The sequence below is a fragment of the Lagenorhynchus albirostris genome, chromosome 6 (genome assembly GCF_949774975.1).
Source record: "Lagenorhynchus albirostris chromosome 6, mLagAlb1.1, whole genome shotgun sequence".
Classification (NCBI taxonomy): domain Eukaryota; kingdom Metazoa; phylum Chordata; class Mammalia; order Artiodactyla; family Delphinidae; genus Lagenorhynchus; species Lagenorhynchus albirostris.
The window spans coordinates 90,707,393-90,727,698 of NC_083100.1; the positions used below are offsets into that span (position 1 = coordinate 90,707,393).

The 20,306-nt window shown below is 38.4% G+C and overlaps 1 protein-coding gene across 2 annotated transcripts in view; it reads right to left on the reverse strand.

The window, feature by feature from the left end:
- Window positions 1–17,001, reverse strand: part of SPOPL (speckle type BTB/POZ protein like) — a 61,641-nt gene extending 44,640 nt beyond the window's left edge. For both annotated transcript variants that reach the window (XM_060152960.1, XM_060152959.1), the window contains exon 1: window positions 16,860–17,001. The gene's annotated coding sequence lies outside the window, so the exon portion shown is untranslated. The remainder of the gene's footprint in view (window positions 1–16,859) is intronic.
- Between the last annotated feature and the right edge of the window lie 3,305 nt (window positions 17,002–20,306).

The window sequence follows — 20,306 nt, forward strand, 5'->3', positions numbered from 1 at the left end:
CGCAAAACTTTTTATCTTTTTGAGCAAAGAACTGTTCCAGGTGCCTTTTGCAGTCTTCCAGGGAATTGAGATTTTTTCCATTAAGAGAATTTTGTAAAGACCGAAATAAATGGAAATCCGAAGGTGCAATGTCTGGTGAATACGGTGGATGATCAGAACTTCCCAGTGAAGTTGAACCAGTTTTTGCCTGGTCATCAAAGAAACGTGCGGTCTTGTGTTACCCTGATGGAAGATTATGTGTTTTCTGTTGACTAATTCCGGACACTTTTCGTTGAGTGATGCTTTCAGTTGGTCTAATTGGGATTCAGTGGAACTTACTACCTAGGATAGCTTGACCAACTACGAAAATAAACTTGAATATATTATGTTAATAACAGAACTTGTTGGAATTAATCATTTAGTTTTCTGGAAGGAGCTCATAATAGAGGACTCCCTTCCAATCCCCCCATATACACAACATCATCTTCTTTGGATAAAGACCGGCCTTTGGTGTGGTTGGTGGTGGTTCATTTCACTTGCCCCACCACCGTTCCACATTATTGTACAGTATCCACTTTTCATTGCCTGTCACAATTTGTTTTAAAAACGGAACATTTTTGTTACGTTTAAATAAAGAACTGAATGCGGAAATATGGCCAAGAAGGTTTTTTTTCACTTATGTGGAACCCAAACATTAAAGCAATTCACATATCCAAGTTGGCGCCAATAATTTTCAATGCTTGATTTGGACATTTTGAGTATGTCAGCTACCTCCCATGGTATAATGTTGATTGTTCTCAATTAATGTCTCAATTTGATCGTTATCAACTTCAACTGGTCTACCCAACCACGGAGCATCGTCTGCAAGAAATCTCCAGCATGGAACTTCGCAAACCACTTCTGACACGTTTGATCAGTCATGGCACCTTTTCCATACACTGCACAAATCTTTTTTTTCCGTTTCAGTTGTGTTTTTACCTTTCTTGAAATAATAAAGCATACTATGCTGAAAATGTTGTTTTTCTTCCACCTTCAATATTAAAATGGCTACACAAAAATTCACCAATTTGATAAGTTTTTTTTAATGCACGCTGATATGACAGCTGTCACAATACAATCTACAAAATTTGTTTCGAATGAAGTTAAAGACACCTAAGCATCACTAGAGTCATCTTATGGAAAAAACCAAATGAACTTTTTGGCGAACCCCATAGTAAAAGGAGTTGGAGGTGTAGTTAAAGAGTTCTGCTGACTCACCACTGTTGCTTCCAGACTACTTTTGCAACCTAACAAAACTGTATGGCAACTGCATGAGTCCATTCTTACAAAATTCTCTTACATTCTTCTCTCTTGCAATCACCTACTCACCTCTCTGAGTTAGACTCCTTTATGGAGGACTTCAACCACTGTCTCCATCGTCTTCTTTACTATTCCTGCCACCACCCTGGATGACTGCACTCCAGTGGACTTCTTCCCTACCAGCATCAAAGTTCTTTTACCTTCCTGAATGATCTCACCCACTTAAAATTTTAGCAATCTTTTTCAGAGATTCTGACTTGGAACTTACTACCTAGGATAGCTTGATCAACCATGGAAATAAACTTGAATATATCATTTTAATAACAGAACTTATTCCTATTCTGTCATCAATTTAATCCCCCAACAGCTCTTATTACCAACACTTCACTGAGTCCATACCACTCTTCTTAAGTCATTACCCCCTTATGGCTTCCCTTCCTTCCTTATCAAACTCAAAACCCACAGTGGATCACTTCAAAAACTCTCTAGTAAGCACGCTTAACATTTCACTCCTTTGTTCTTTTATCACAACAATTCTGTAAACCCTCCATTCTGTATCAGTCTAACCACCCACTGTACGCTGTTATTTGGGTTGCTGAGCAATGGTGTAGAAAATCTTTAAAAAGAGCAGAACAGCTTCTGAAGTGTAGACTTTCATTAAATATGTACTTCTGTTTTTAACTAATTGATTTCAAGAGGATTTGTTGCAAAATAAAAGTCTTACCAAATGATGAAATAATTAAACTAGAAATTCAGCTCCTTAGTTGTACTAGACTCATTTTCAGTGCTCAACATACACAGTGGTGAATGGCTACCATAATGGAAAGTGGGAATCATAGAACATTTCTATCATTACACAAAGCTTTACTAAACAGTGCTGCTCACTCATTCTATGGCAGAACTGCTCAACCACTATTTCAGCTTACATAACCTACAATTTCTCACTGACACCACTTATTGCTATCCTTGTGACTTCATGAATCTTGCAAGCTGCATGAACGTGGAACAGGCTGGTACCCAAAGCAGTCAATGAAGGCGGAGGCATCAAATCTCTTACCGCCACCTGAGACCAAGAGGAGTTAGTTACCCCCTAATCATTTATGTCCCAGCCCACTTCTAATCATGGAGATCCTCACCTTGATACTGTCACTGGTTACACTGTATCTGAGATGGGTTAGGGAAAGAGAGGTGTACTTAAGATTCCTTTCAGATTTTACCACCTGTTAAAGGCAGAACTCATTATTACACATGTCTCTCACCTATCACTAGACTAGACCATGGCAGCAGCTGGAAATAAAAATTCTACCAAACCCACTAAGGCTTATTTTAATGCAACTATTAATAATAGTATTTCAGTAAAAATTAAACAATCATTACAAATGTTAAATTGGACAAGATGCTGGGACAAAAGACATAAACTAGTACTATCCTAGACAAAAGCAGGAAAAACCACCATCCTTGAAAAAGATAAGAGGAACTACCACTTTGGGGAACTCTAAATCATAAAATCTAGGGGAAAGAAATGGGCAAAACAGCATGCCTTAGGATACAGGGTTGTAGGGATCTATATGTCTCTATCATTACACCCTGCATGTCTACAACCATTAAAATGGCTTACTCCTCCTTAAGGAATCACACTTTCTTAAAGAAAAACATTTCATATAGTTACTTAGTTTACAGGGGAAGAAAAGAGGAAAAAAAAGGAAAGAAAGAGAGAAGTTGAAAGAGAAAGAAATGAAGCAAAATGATCCATGAAAAGCATTGTTAGGACACCCTGGATTTTAATCCAGTCTTTTCTGAAATAATGTAACAAATGGTCAAGCTAGACTAAATCAAAGGAGGCTATTGCCATCCACCTACCAGCCCTGCCTCTCAAGGAAATGCTTTGCAAAAAAATAAACTGAGTTGTTCTTATACCTCAAGAGAACACTTTAAGTACATGAATGCCATCTCAGTTCTTCCGATGATGAGCTAATAACTCCAAGATTCTTATGACTAGCAATAATCAGTAACTACTTATGAATATGTAGAGCACAAGTATTTATCAAACAGCTGTGCTACCCACGAACAGTACTTTGCAGCAGTAAGAAATAAAGTCAGATATTAAAATATTAGCTCTAAAAAGGCATAAGACAACGTTAAAAAGGGAAAACTATGAGCTTATCTGCAGTTATGAGTCTGTATGTGTGACTTAACAGAAGAAATCAACAACTAATTATGATTCACAAAAGGTACAGGAATGGTGCATCCCTACATATGATTCTAACATGATCTACTTGACTGGGGAATGAGAAGAGACTAACCACAATCCTAACCCTGAAAAAGATACACAGGCAAAAGTATTTTTCACATCCTTGGTATTCACTACACAATTGGATAATTTTAAAAAAAATTTAGTAGCAACACTGCCTTCTGTGACACAAGAAAAACTCCATAAATAACAAGAAATTAAGTCTAAAACAATACGTAGCATGCTGTGGGCATTTGGTAAAATTTGCTCAACTTTCAAGTTCTGAAAACTGAGTCAACTCTGCTGGGTAGACAGCACTTCCCTTATTTAAGGGGTAGCAAAACCTCACAAAATAATGAATGAACATAACCTACAATCTGGGTAGATAATCAAATAAGAGCAAGAGCATTCCAGTATTGCATAATTAGAGCTTTGGGGAAATGTTGCAGACTCACTCAATAAAAGGGCCTACAAAACTTTTCACCAGCTTGCAAAATCTTAAAACCTGTCCCATGTTTAGCAATAGTTAGGCAGAAATGCACCATTTGTAAGAAAGTCAGTAAACTATACAGTGAAGTTGTAATTTTCATGACAGTCTCATTTTCCTTAAATTATACTTACATTTGTTTTATATTCTGCATCTTATCAACTGACAAGGCAACCAGAATCATTTGATGGGTTTTATGAAAATATACACGTCTCTATTCCACTTTCCCTTGGTGTGCACATGGGAGGGGTACGTGGGTATGAGTGAAGAAAGGAATCGTGTATATTTTGAAAAACTAGCCATACCACTTTACACCCACCAGAATAGCTAAATAAATGAAACAATATCAAGCAAACGTTGCAGAGTATGTGGGACAAATAAAACTCTCATTCACTACTGAAAAGACACTTTGAAAAACACTGGGTAATGTATACTAAAACTGAACAAAAGCACACACGGTCCAAAAAGTTCTACTACAGCAAGATGTGCAGATGTGCAGCAAAAGATATGTATTGATAAAAGAATATTCTATAAGGGGCACTATTCATTGTGACTCAAAACTGGAAACAACCTATATGTTCATCAACAATAAAATGGATAAATTACGGTACATGTACATAGTCATACAATGGGATGGAATACAATAGAATGAGAATGAAGAAGATACCACTACACACTACATGGATGGATCACATAAAAACTGATGTAAGAAGCCATAAACAAGGGTGTTGATGCTGTACGATGTTACATGCTTGTCTCTGAATGTATGTTATACTCCATAAAAGTTTATGTAAAATAAAAAAGCAAATAAATATTCAATAAATGAGCAACCTTGATGCCTAAATGTTTATAATACAATCCTATTCCCAGTGTCATGTTCCCTCCACCCTAAAATTGGGACAGAACACTTTTAAAAATCTTCCCTCATGCTAATCTAATACATTTTTATATTAAAACAAAGGCGGCTATATTAGGGTAACAGAATGCAAGAGTCATATCCTTTTTAGGAGAGAAAACACTAATCTGAAAAGAATTTTAACACCAAAGCTCTCCCTCTCCACATTATCTTCACCACCCTTCCATCTACCAAGAGTTCACTCTTCTCTGCCATTTATTTAGTGGAAATATTTTTAAAGTAATGAACACCCTAGAAAGGTAGTTATGAGGATTGAAACAAAAAGAGCAGATATATGAAGTCTTCAGCACTGTGCCTAAGCACTCAATGACTAAACAGTATTAAAAAATCCCAAATAGTGACTCTAACAGGTCAAGGGCTATTTCCAATTCATCACTGTAAACACAGAACCCAGCATTTAACAGTTGGTCAATTAATGGAGTAAATAAATGATATGAGCTCAAAACAAAAAGAATAAAATAAAAACAAGGCAAAAGTGGGAAAAAGGGAAATATCAAGAAGTTCAAAGGAAGGCCTTATTTTTATATCAGGGTAAATGACAAGATTTTAAATCTCAAATGAAGCAACAGAATCAGGTACATATTAAAACCATTAAAATAAATAAAAACTGCCTCAGTATTACTTTTCCTCCATATACTTCAAAATGAAGAAGCCAGATGTCTTAACTAAAATTTAAACATGGTTCTTTAATACTGAAATCCTTTAAAAATATTTCTGAATGAATTTCCTATGAGTTTGACAGGAATCATAAGTATATAACAGGTTATTTTTAAGTCATCTATCATAGCACATCAATATTCTGACTAAATATGTCATAACAGAAATGAAAGGAAAGCGAATTTCAGTTGAACCTTTATACAGTGGTATTATTTTTATGAATTTAGATATCGAAATCATCAAGACTGCAATCTTACATTAGACTTAAAAGACAAATTAATAAGATACTTTAATCTCCATCGTGTGCACAAAACACCAATGAACCATTAGATAAGGTTCTAATGGTTCCCTTTTTCCCTTCCTTTTAAGAACACTGTCTACTTATTTATCTTAGATCAGAAATAGCATCACTGTTTTAATTAACCGACATTTACACAAAGCAACTTATGTGGAAAGCACTATTCTAAATGTAAATATAACTCATTTGGTTCTTGTAACAACTCTTACAAGGGAAGTAGTTATCCTTTCCATTTTACAGATGAGAACACTGAGGCAGAGATGCTAAGTAACTTACCTAAAGTCACAAAGCTACTAAAAAGCAGACTGGATGCACTCTATTAACCTCTGTGCTATACTGCCCAGAGATCTCTGAAGTTAAGCAAAACTAAATTTATACTGACTTCACCTGACGCTGGGAGGTTAGCTATTTTGAAGACCTTGCGTGATAACCATAAAATGAAGCAGCACTAATGGCACGGTTAATAAATTCTAGGATACCCATATTTTTTTCATATTTTAACATATCTAAAATTGATGGCATTTTACAATTTTAACTGACAGTGCTGTCTCTCTGTGGCGTACATAAAGCAGTGGTGCATTACGGTAATTGCAGGCAAGTACGATTCAAAATCTTATGGTATTGCAGGCAAGTACGATTCAAATTGCAGGCAAGTACGATTCAAAATCTTATGGTATGACCCTCATGGGTTAGTGATAAGAAGTAAATGAGATAAAATATCTAAAGTACTTGACAACTCTGGTACAAATGCTTTAAAAAAGGGCATTTTTCCCCTTTAAACCAAAATGATCTATGAGGATATTCCATTTACACTGTAGTAAGCTGTCAGTTTCTCAGGCCCATGTTCAACTAAACCTGGTTATATTCTACTAGGGAAAAATAACTGGTTTCATTATACAATTTGATGAACAAATAAAGGACTTTGGCTGGGGAGAAGGCAGGCAGACAAAACAACAGTGAAAATGAGACACCTGAGAAAATAAAAATTATCAACAGTAAAGCATAACTCAAGATACCTCCCAAGTACCACTTGATTCAAGCCAGTTCTCAAATGCCACTGATAAAATGCTGACATGAAAAAGTATCTTCACTTTTTAAAAAATACACTTTGAATGCAAATAACTAAATATGCTTGGTGTGTGCCCATGCCCTACTTGAGCTTTTCTAACAAAACTGGACATATTGAACTTAACCACAATGTTAAATAACTGGTTAACAAAGGTTTAAACTTATACTAAGAGTGACCACCAAAAAATTTTAATTAAATAAAATTCAATTCATTTAAATATTCCTGTGTCAATACTTGCCTTGGTAATTTCAGGATGACTTAATTAATATTCAATATTTTGGGGGGGGTTGCCTTTGTCTTATTGGATGAAAACTACCTTTCAGGGTAATTTCCCACTAAAACACCAAAAATTGCATCCAAATTACAACAACAAAAAACCACCTTGAGCACGCTTTACCTTAAAAATCACTTAATTTTGATGGGGCAAAAGGGAGGGGATTAAAATGCATTTTCACAAGGAAAAACTGAAATTTGCTTAGAAAACATACCCAAACAGGAAACACAGTATCTTCTTTTAACATATCTCAAATAAGATTTTAAAAGCCTCATACTACATTTCAGTTACACTACAACCTTTGAGACCTTGCATTACCTAATATCAGAGTGAAACCTCTTTCTTTTGTATTTGTTACTCCTAAGTATTTTTATTACTATATTACTTTCCCTTCAAGTGTATAAACAACATACCCCAACCAAAGTCTGAGGTAATGCAATTTTATATTTGTAGGTCAAATTTTTTAAAAACTGCTATTTTTTATGTATGTAAAGTGCTGTTTCACAGAGTTATATAATTCAGAATTTAATGCTAATAATTATTCTGTCCTTTAGAACATGTAGGCAAGTCTGAAGAATATCAGAAGAATTCTACTTATGCATATAAACAAAAGGCCTGGGAAAGTATACCTATAAGAACCATAATATATGAAAAATACATAGTTGTCGTACAAGAATTTATTAAGATTTTTAAAAAAACCAGGGAGAAGACAAGAGTAAAAGCCAGTAGGAACTAATAAAAATAAAATTTTTAAGTTACAACTTTCTTAATATAAAATATAAGGAAGACTGCCTTAGCAGATCAGAATAACACAACGATGTTTCTACAAAAACTCAAGAAGGTATTTCAGAAGCAAAAATTTTGATTGACCCTATCTTCCTGTTATTTTAAAACAGATGTCTTAGAACCTTTATTTACTGTGTTTTTAAAATCCATTTTAACATCATTTACCCTTCTAATACACTATTTTCTTGTCAATTAAGGTTTTGCCAACTACAGTATTCTTCATAAAGTAATTCCTGAAGATGAACTGTGTTCTACTATGATGTAAGACTTAAGTCTAGGGACATTTAGACAACTACCTAAAATAGCATTTAGGGTATCAGGGGAGTGTTATTATACCACTGAGCCCAAAACACCATCATTGACCATATAACTGATGTTTAGTAGTAAATTCTTAGCAATCCTTACCAAGGCTTTAATTTTAATTTGCTAAATCTGAGAAAAAGTTGTATGTATAAAATTTCTCCCATTCAGAAAAAAAAATCATTAAAGCATAACCAAAATATTTACATTCTACTATTACTTAATTATTCCATAAGTATAGATATAATAAATTATAAAGCTAACCAACAAAAACAAAACCACCTTTGACAATAACAAACAAAATCTTTAAATCTTTTTTGTTTTTTTTTTTACATCTTTATTGGAGTAAGATTGCTTTACAATGGTGTGTTAGTTTCTGCTTTATAACAAAGTGAATCAGTTATACATATACATATATTCCCATATCTCTTCCCTCTTGCATCTTCCTCCCTCCCACCCTCCGTATCCCACCCCTCTAGATGATCGCAAAGCAGTGAGCTGATCTCCCTGTGCTATGCGGCTGCTTCCCACTAGCTATCTATTTTATGTTTGGTAGTGTATATATGTCCATGCCACTCTCTCGCTTTGTCACAGCTTACCCTTCCCCCTCCGCATATACTCAAGCCCATTCTCTAGTAGGTCTGTGTCTTTATTCCTGTCTTACCCCTAGGTTCTTCATGACATTTTTTTTTCTTAAATTCCATATATGTGTTAGCATACAGTATTTGTCTTTCTCTTTCTGACTTACTTCACTCTGTATGACAGACTCTAGGTCCATCCACCTCATTACAAATAGCTCAATTTCGTTTCTTTTTATGGCTGAGTAATATTCAATTGTATATATGTGCCACATCTTCTTTATCCATTCATCCAATGATGGACACTTAGGTTGTTTGCATCTCCGGGCTATTGTAAATAGAGCTGCAATGAACATTTTGGTACATGACTCTTTTTGAATTATGGTTTTCTCAGGGTATATGCCCAGTAGTGGGATTGCTGGGTCATATGGTAGTTCTATTTGTAGTTTTTTAAGGAAACTCCATACTGTTCTCCATAGTGGCTGTACCAACTCACATTGGTACATGTGAGTGCAAGCAGTGCAAGAGTGTTCCCTTTTCTCCACACCCTCTCCAGCATTTATTGTTCCTAGATTTTTTGATGATGGCCATTCTGACTGGTGTGAGATGATATCTCATTGTAGTTTTGATTTGCATTTCTCTAATGATTAATGATATTGAGCATTCTTTCATGTGTTTGTTGGCAATCTGTATATCTCCTTTGGAGAAATGTCTATTTAGGTCTTCTGCCCATTATTGGATTGGGTTGTTTGTTTTTTTGTTATTGAGCTGCATGAGCTGCTTATAAATTTTGGAGATTAATCCTTTGTCAGTTCCTTCATTTGCAAATATTTTCTCCCATTCTGAGGGTTGTCTTTTGGTCTTGTTTATGGTTTGCTTTGCTGTGCAAAAGCTTTGAAGTTTCATTAGGTCCCATTTGTTTATTTTTGTTTTTATTTCCATTTCTCTAGGAGGTGGGTCAAAAAGAGTTTTGCTGTGATTTATGTCATAGAGGGTTCTGCCTATGTTTTCCTCTAAGAGTTTGATAGTTTCTGGCCTTACATTTAGGTCTCTAATCCATTTTGATCTTATTTTTGTGTACGGTGTTAGGGAGTGATCTAATCTCATACTTATACATGTACCTGTCCAGTTTTCCTAGCACCATTTATTGAAGAGGCTGTCCTTTCTCCACTGTACATTCTTGCCTCCTTTATCAAAGATAAGGTGACCATATGTGCATGGGTTTATCTCTGGGCTTTCTATCCTGTTCCATTGATCTATCTTTCTGTTTTTGTGCCAGTACCATACTGTCTTGATTAGTGTAGCTTTGTAGTACAGTCTGAAGTCAGGGAGCCTGATTCCTCCAGCTCCATTTTTCGTTCTCAAGATTGCTTTGGCTATTCGGGGTCTTTTGTGTTTCCATACAAATTGTAAAATTTTTTGTTCTAGTTCAGTGAAAAATGCCAGTGGTAGTTTGATAGAGATTGCATTGAATCTGTAGATTGCTTTGGGTAGTAGAGTCATTTTCACAATGTTGATTCTTCCAATCCAAGAACATGGTATATCTCTCCATCTATTTGTATCATCTTTAATTTCTTTCATCAGTGTCTTATAATTTTCTGCATACAGGTCTATTGTCTCCTTAGGTAGGTTTATTCCTAGATATTTTATTCTTTTTGTTGCAATGGTAAATGGGAGTGTTTTCTTGATTTCACTTTCAGATTTTTCATCATTAGTGTATAGGAATGCCAGAGATTTCTGTGCATTAATTTTGTATCCTGCTACTTTACCAAATTCATTGATTAGCTCTAGTAGTTTTCTGGTAGCATCTTTAGGATTCTCTATGTATAGTATCATGTCATCTGCAAACAGTGACAGCTTTACTTCTTCTTTTCTGATTTGGATCCCTTTTATTTCCTTTTTTTCTGATTGCTGTGGCTAAAACTTCCAAAACTATGCTGATTAAGAGTGGTGAGAGTGGGAAACCTTGTCTTGTTCCTGATCTTAGTGGAAATGCTTTCACTTTTTCACCACTGAGGACGATGTTGGCCGTGGGTTTGTCATATATGGCCTTTATTATGTTGAGAAAAGTTCCCTCTATGCCTACTTTCTGAACGGTTTTTATCATAAATGGGTGTTGAATTTTGTCGAAAGCTTTCTCTGCATCTATTGAGATGATCATATGTTTTTTCTCTTTCAATTTGTTAATATGGTGTATCACGTTGATTGATTTGTATATATTGTAGAATCTTTGCGTTCCTGGAATAAACCCCACTTGATCATGGTGTATGATCCTTTTAATGTGCTGTTGGATTCTGTTTGCTAGTATGTTGTTGAGGATTTTTGCATCTATGTTCATCAGTGATATTGGCTTGTAGTTTTCTTTCTTTGTGACATCCTTGTCTGGTTTTGGTATCAGGGTGATGGTGGCCTCGTAGAATGAGTTTGGGAGTGTTCCTCCCTCTGCTATATTTTGGAAGAGTTTGAGAAGGACAGGTGTTAGCTCTTCTCTAAATGTTTGATAGAATTCGCCTGTGAAGGCCATCTGGTCCTGGGCTTTTGTTTGTTGGAAGATTTTTAATCACATTTTCAATTTCAGTGCTTGTGATTGGTCTGTTCATATTTTCTATTTCTTCCTGATTCAGTCTTGGCAAGTTGTGCATTTCTAAGAATTTGTCCATTTCTTCCAGGTTGTCCATTTTATTGGCATTAAGTTGCTTGTAGTAATCTCTCATGATCTTTTGTATTTCTGCAGTGTCAGTTGTTACTTCTCCTTTTTCATTTCTAATTCTATTGGAAAATCTTTAAATCTTGAAGACACTCTGAAGATAACTCCATGTTTGGTGACTAAATGGGTAGTGATGACATTAAGCAAAACAGCAAACTTGCATGCTGTCAAATTAAACTCCTCTACCATTGCATTGCCCTTTCCATCTCTCCACTTGTCCTTCAGAAACACTCTGCCCAACACTCTACTTTCCTTAGAAAGCCTTCCTTAAGGTTCCTTTTCTGTGCTTACAAGGCAACCTGAATAAACTGCTATGACAGCACTAATCACACTGAACAATATTTAATTGTCCATTGCCCCTAGACTCTGAGGTCTAATTGCATTCCTAAAAGTCTAATAGTTACTGCCTAATAAACAGTACTTAAAAAACATATTCTATTTGAGTAGGTTCTGAATGAACAAGTTGTAGAGTCTGAGATGCTTATAGAACACCCAGATGGTGATAAATAGAAACATGGGTCTGAGCTCAGGAAGGAAGACATGGTTCATGTTACAGATAAAATTCTACCCTAAATTTAGAATTGTGGCTTTGGCAGATTAAAACAAAAATCATCTAATAGTTTATGGATGGACTGATGACTGAGACATAAAATTTTCTCCCTGTCACTAAATGCAATGTGTACTCTTTAGTTCCCAACTTAATTGATTTCTCAGCTTCAATCAACATAGCAGATTAGCCACACCCTCCTTTTTTGGTCTATTGCCTTGACTTCAGTGATGCTAAGGAAATTTTCCTCCAACCTCTGGCTATATCTTCTCAGTCTCCTTTGCTCCATTTCTTTTCCTCAACGTTAAATGTTGAAGAATCATAGGGGACCACGTCCCTTTATCTTCTCTCTCTATACTCTCTCCTTAGGCAATCTCATTCCCCACCTTCCATACTGAAACATCCATTATCAGCTATGTACTGATTATTCCCAACTGAATTATGATCAATACTCCCCCGTTTCCATAAACTAACAAAAAACTGCTCCTCCCCCAATATTCCCCCAGGTTAAGCACAAGAACCACTAACCCTGGAAATCGGCCTTCTCCTCTCCGTAGACCCTCAAATCAAATCCATCACCAAATCCTAAACTTTACTTCCCAAATATTTGTCAAATCCAGCTGCTTTATCTCTATCACCACCAGTCTGGACCGAGATTCTATCATCTCTTGCCTAAATGACTATAATAGGTGAATTCAATTCTGCTCAAAGTGTGAGCTGTGGACCAATACTGACCCATGAACTACTGTTATTGGCGTGAGACAAGGTAAATACAGAAACTGAGAGGCAGCATTTAGAAATTTTTATAGCAATTTGACAGACACTGCCACAACATCCATTTTACTGTGTATTACTAAAGTACCAGCACAAACTAGAAAGTAAAACAAAACAAAACATGTCCTTCACCACAGATAAGTTTGAGGAGCCCTGGCCTAACTCGTCTCCCTGCTTTTACACTTGCCTCTCCAATCTGTCCTCCACAGAGCAGCCAAGTGATGTTTTTAAAGCAAAAATTTAAGTAACTTACTCAGCTGTTTAACATTGTCCAGTGGCTTCCCACTGCTCTTAGGATTAAGTACAAAGAGCTTAGCAATAATTGACCACTGTGATCTGCTCCTGTCTCATTTCATATCACCCAGCCTCATGTGCTAAGGTCCAGTCTCCACAGGACTTTTCAGTCCTAGAAAGCTGAAATCGCCAGCATCGCTTGGGTAACTCCAGTTCATCCTTCAGACTTCGGCCTGAAAGTCATTTCTTCAGACAAACGTTCTCTGATACATTAGTGAGCTTTTGTTGTTTACAATAATTTTCTTTTGTGGAAGTTATCGTAACTGTAATTATTATTTTTGTAATAATTTGCTTAGTTTCTCTATTCCCCAACAGAGTTTTGCCATCATGAATACAGGTACACTCTTTCCATAACGTGTGTTACCACAGCTTAGCAAGTGCCTGGCACAGATCAGATGTTCAATAAACTTTTGCTAAGTGAATAAACCTAAGTCAGGAAACAAAATGGTGACCAGGACCACCGAAATGCAAATGCCTGCGATATCTAGTCATATATAAGACTTGGGATACATCTGTATACCAGGCGCTTTACAAAGTTAAATCTTCTTTACTCCCCTAAACAACCTAAAAGACAGGGGAATCTCATTGTTGAGATTTAAAAAAAAAAACGATTTTTCAGAAAGGTGAAGAATCTTGTCTAAAGTAACCAACAAAAAATTGGAAGGTTGGAAGGTCTGAGAGGCAACGAAGGGTAGCAGTCTCTACAACCATATTGTCTGGCTCCATTGCTTACTTAGCTGTGTGATTTTGTGGAAGTAATCTGATTCTCAGGTTCCTCATTTGTGAAATGGAGATATAATAAAGCCTTCTTCAATGGATTGTTGAGAGGTTAAACAAGGTAATATATATAAATCATTTGAAAGAGTGGCTGGCATAGTGCTTTATAAGTATTAGCGGTTATAAGTGTTTTTAACATTATTAGTGCTCTTATAAGATAATTTTATCTTCTTACTTGCTTATTGTCTGCCAGTGCCACACTGATATAAATTACAAAAAAAGCACAGTCTGTGCTATTATTCTCTGGTGGAGCTTTTCTCAAAGACTTAAACCCTACAGAAACTGAGTTAAGTAACTATTTCCTCAGTTCTCTCTCTCAAGAATGGGACATACGACCATTTTAGGTGCACAGGAGAGTAGTTATTACATACCTTGGATACTTTAGAACATTAGGGCTTAATATTTACTGGAACCCCAGTTGGGAAGGGCTGCTCTGTGTATGCCCAATGCCTGGCATGAAGTAGGTGCTCATTAAATATTTTTGGAAAGAATGAATATTTACAAAACCAAAGGAATAGTGCTCAGCACAGAGCAGATACTAATTATCAATTCTATTCCACCCCTTCAAAGTTTCTACAAACTTTAAAAGTATGATTCTATGGGAGTCATTTTTATTGAACTGGGGCAGTCTGCATTATTCAAAGCCAAATGCAGAATACAGACAGTAGGAAAGCCAAGGAATAGAAACCAATGTTGGCAAGAACTATGAAAATAGTAAGAGGTGAAAGATAAGTAGAACTCGAATATGCAGGGGAAAGAGCAAAGGTTATTCTAGGCCAGGGAATAGCATAAGCAAAGGCAGTGTTACCCAAAGTTTAATGAACATTCCATTGGTGACACACAAAAAATATTTTAAGCTATACACAGGCAAACAACTTTACTTTGATAGTTCCATATGCACACATTTTTATGTGTAATTGGGACAGCAAATTGTGATTTCAAACTTTTACTACTTACAACAACATTGAGTTAACAGTACCTATTCAGATTTTTTTTTTGTGAGGTGTTTAAAAAATGTATCAAAAGAATAATAACGCACAGGAGGTAAGCAAATATGACAGAAATTGTCAGGGTTTTAAAGAGTAAACTTTTGGACACATCAAGGCATGGTCATGTGAATAAAACATAACATGTTAGTAAGAGAAAAGCCACCAGTCTTTGGAATGAAGCCAAAGCTCTATCCTGAGTAGCAATTCAACATAAAGGACAGGTAGGTGTGAAGTATCCAACCAGGTTTGAGTATTTAATTGTAGTACTAAAATTCTCATTGGCAAAAATCCTCATTTTTCCCTATGATAAATCTGCTACATAATTCAACTTCAGTTATTCCCAAAACAAAGATAAAAATTTCCAAACAGGTACCTGAAAATGGGACTGCATGTAGCCTGGTAACTCACCTGAAAATAGGGAGCTAAAACTGTACTTTTCACACCAGAAGGAACTAATTTATAGAGTAACAAAATATGAATCATAGCTACCTCAAAAGAGGTGTTAAATAAAAAAGAGCAAAAAGACAGTTTTCCATTCCCCCTTCCTCTCTCAAAATTATCCTACCAATAGCCAAACCAAGTCAAGCTAAGAGATGATGATAAAGAACATTTATTGAACTCTTACCAGGCACTGTTGTATTTTACCTGCATTAAGTTATGCAATTATCACCACCATCTTATGAAGTACATCACTAACCCTATTCTACAGCTGTAAGAATACTGAGATTAAATAACTTGCCCAAGGCCAGACCTGGTAGACAGAAAGGCAGGGATTTAGATCCTGGCAGTTCAGCTACAGAGTCTGAGCTCTTTACCACTAGGCACCATTTCTCTCAAGAATAATAGAAGGATAATTTGAAATATTCCACCTTTCCCATTATGGCAGGAGAAATGTAATTTTCCAAGGTATGAACCTTTTATTACTTAAGTTTCCAGTCTAAGAAACAGGAGGTTCAGCTATATGGAAAAACTGGGAAGATGAGTACTACAATAAAACAACCTAGGCCCAGGAGTATTCAAATACAGACAAATCATCAGAAGCCTCAAAAGTATGGCTGAATGGCACTATTCACAGAGAAAGATGCCAAAAGTTGGGCTAAGCAGAAGGTGAATCCTATTTCTACTGGATCTACTGCTCTGAGAGAGGAAATCCCACCCATCTCCTCCCATTTCTGTGATTCAGTACACAAATGCATCAATTCAAGAAGAACTGTAAGGGGAAAGGGCAGCAGAAGGGAGCAGAAAGGGGTAAGTCAGGACTTGGACCCTGAACTGCAGAGTGAGCTTGATGTACCTGGGGAGAGAGAACGGATGAGAGGGCAATGTGTGCCTGGAGGTAGGCAGGTTGAGGGCATGACCACTGGGGTGAAGGCACTGAGTGGCCTGGCTGGAGAGCTGAGAATTCACCCTAAAATGGGCTAGTGGGGGACTGTTTCAGGCGTATACGTTTGGGATAAGGAGGGATGGACGTGAACGCGGGGGTGGCCTGCAGTTTCTCGCTTTGGGCAGTACTGCCAAGGGACAAGATATCAAGGTGCGAGCGAGGAGGTCTACAGGTACAAAGGGGGGAGAATGGAAAAGAAAAAAGGCGCAAGGCTTGTGGAGGAAAGTCGGGGGGATCCTGGTAGACGGAAGCTGGGAGATCAATGGGGGAGGGGTAATTCCCAGGGGAAGTAGAGACGCGCGAGGTTAGGGAGGTCCGGGGGGCGGAGGTGGGGCTGAAGGGCGGGGGCGGAAGGCACGCCTCAGGAGCGGGGGGTCCCAGACCGAGAGGGATGGGGGCGCCGAAATGGGAGAGGAGGAGGTCGCTGGGTTTCAGTGCAGGTGAGTCCCAGGAAAGAGGGGGCAGCCACCGACCAAGGCTGCGGCCGGGACCCCGGAGGGGGAGGGGCACCTACCCGGACGTGCGGGGCTGCGGCGGGCAGCCCCGGCGGCGGCTCCTCTCCGGCTGAGGCGGCTGAGGTGATGGCGGCGAGTCCCTGTGGCGGCCGCCTCCGCCGAACCGCATCCCTCCTCCCCGGCCCGCCCTCCTTCCCTATCTCTCGCTCCTAAACTTCTTCCCCGGGATAAACAAACCCGCCGCCAGGGGCGGCCGTCTCCGGCGCTCCCGCCCCCGCGCAGGCTCCCGCCCCCCCCGCCCCGGGCCCGTCTGGGCTCCGGCTTCCGAGTTGCGACTCCAGCCCCCAGCCCGCGACGGCGCGTGCGCGCGGCAGCGTCTGCTCGCAAGGCCCTTCCTCCCTCCCTTCCTCCCTCCGGCGCCGGGCACTTCCGGGCCGGGCCGGATCGGATCTGGCTGGGGGTTGAATGTAGCCGCCGCTGTTTGCGCGGGGCCCTGGGCTACTAGCCCGGCGGGCTCCGCATCCCGGGCCGAGTCTCGCCTGGTGAGGACGCCTCCTCCCCACCGCCCCTCGCCTCCTCGGACCAGCGTCAAACTTTCCTTAACTAAAAACCCCACTGAATAGCTCCTCCTAACTGGTCTGATTGACCACGTCGGGTGAGAGGCGACTGCCGTTTCTGTGCACGGTTTCTTTAGAGCTGTACCAGGCTAGAAAGCCAAGGTACAACTTGTACCAAGCTCCTGTTGCGAGCCAAGAGCCATATGAACTGCCCAAACAAAACAGCAGTGTACAGTCTCCAAAGAGGGATAAAGATAAAGACAGCAGTGTGGTAGACAAAATGAAGTGCCACGGTGGAGCGGTTTTCGGTTGGAGATGAACCTGAAATCTCAGGCTTAGGAGGGGAGGGGTCTGCCGAGGGGCTGCTGAGGATGCTTGTGAAGCACGGAAGAGCAGGCTCCCGAGACTGGACGTTGGTGGTAAATAGGGCTATGTCTAAGCAGATGTCTTAAGAGATGAGGGGACTGCCTCACGGAGTTCAGAGAAAGGTGACCACGATACTACATTGGCAATCTTATTCACGTGTTTTAACACAGAAAAACGTGCGTGGAATACAAGCAGCTCCACCTAGATTTTCAGGAAGGAGATAGGATCCGCATAATCAAAGTTGCCTTAGGCCAAGAATTAAAAAAACAGAAGTGGAAGTGAGCATTGATGTGTTGGGGCCTGTGGGGAGAGGAAATTATTAGTGCAGAATTTCTCGTTCTCCAAACATGAACAAAAACCAGTTGATATTAGTTGCTGTACTCATTGTGGGTCTGTGTTAACTTTATGATATGTGACAGAAAGGGTGAAAATTACATGTAATTTTTGCCCAGGCCTTTTAGCTCTGTCAACCCCTTAGCACTCATGCCCTTTCTTTTGCTAATCAACCACTATTAGGCACTAATGAATGTAATAGGCTCAAGGAATCAAACTGCAATAAATCCTTCAAGTAGATTTCCAATTGGGAGTTAAGAAATGGGTGGTACTTGGGGACTCTTGATACTTGACTGAGTTCTAGTTGGGGAGTGGTTCAATAAACTTCCACCACAAGGATGTCAGACTGCTCGTCAAGGTATTATCAGAGTCTTTCCCCTAGGCTTGATCTCTTTGCAGTATTAGGATATATCATTCTTTTCTTGAAGTATTTGGTGACTTTATCCACTGATAATAGTAAATAGTAAGAGTAAATATGGCTTGTAAATAATGCTAACAAAAATGTGATCGTTTGGCAAAGTAAAAGATGGCTCTATGGTCAATAAACCTGGATTAAAGCTTGGTGCTATATTATCAATCCCCTAAAGAACTCCCTTTCTTGATCTGATTTCCTACTAGCTGGATACCTGTTGGAAAACTAGATTATTAAAATAGGTTTTAGTTGGGAATTCCCTGGCAGTCCAGTGATTAGGACACTGCAGGGGACGCGTGTTTGATCCCTGGTCGGGGAACTAAGATCCCGCGTGCCATGTGGCCAAAAAAAAAAAGAAAAAGAAAAGAAAAAATAGGTTTTAGTTTATTGCAGCCATAAGTGACTTTTATAGATAGAGAAATAAGTAACAGCTCTATCACTGATGTAGAGCATAGTGTGCTTCCACTCATACTTGCATTGCTAAGGCATTAGCCATTATGACCATCCAACTCCTTAGATGCCAAGAAACTTTATGATACTCATTTTGCTGCTCATTTTCAGTTTTCTGTAGGAAACCATTCAGCTTTCTCAATGAATGTGGCTGACTTGGAAGTTCTACTTATTGTAGATAATAGGTCAGCAGCTAGTAAAGATCAGAAGAGCCATTTATTCTCTGACCTTAATGCATGCAGATGAGGACCAGATTTTGAATCTTCTTGACTCAGCCCTATGAGGCTCTGTCTGAGGAGCTATCCAAGCACTCCACTTTGATATTTTAGTGACTGCAGCATCTTATTCCTCTTTTCTAAATTAAACATCACAGCTCCTTCCATTTCATGGCACAATGGACTTGCCACTGCCTTGCATGCCACTACCCTGTTTTGTATTATCATTTTCCAATTCTGTCAAAACCTAAAACATACAGTGGCAAACAATGAACAAATCCATTATTATCTTCAGTTTAGAGAGCAAAAAAAGGTAATAATGTGCTTGTTAGCAAACATTGTATTCTTCATGAATCCTAAGTGGTGTGCTCTCTGAGCTTCCCTGAACATTTTGCTCATACCCCTACCCTTGTTAATGTGGTCCACCAAGCTCTTCTCTCAGTGAGCTGGCTTCCCCATGTTTTTCTAACCATTATCCCTTCCTGTCTTAAATTTTCTTCAAGGGAACCAAACTTAGGTCTTACTTCCCACAAGCTAACACTTGTGATCAGACACTTAACATTTAGTTTTTGGAATTTAGGTGGAAAGAAAAGAACAACTCATTTGTTAATTTTTCATTGTTATAAATATTAGGCCTTTTATTTGGAGGAAAACACTAAAACCCTTGTTGAATAACCTGTAAATTACCTGTAAATTACACGTAATTTCATTTTCTGTTCCCTTGTCTCCATTTCTTCTATCTCTGGCTTTTCATCTTGCATATGAATTCCTACTTTTGTAGTACTTTTGCATTATATTATTATTCACTTTTTAAGGATCTAAAAACTTCAGAACACTAGCATTATACCTACAACTCTTGTGTAGTGATGCCTGTAGCAAAAAAAAAGGGCCAGTAAACTTCATGTACTTATCACTCAAAAACCATTCTCAGAAAACTGAGAACAGGACCTGCCCAGAACTCTGAGAACAGGATCTTATGTCTTTTAAGTCTTTTAAGTCTTAACCCTTATTTTCATGTCCTCAACCACATTATGTCAAATATTTCAAGTTGCTCCCTTGTTTCAAACACATTCATATATTTAATGCTTTGGTCCTTTGCATAATCTGTCGGGTCTGCTATAGGAGGGAGGACTTTTGTTGTTCTTCTATCACCACGTGAAGAGTAAGGGTTGA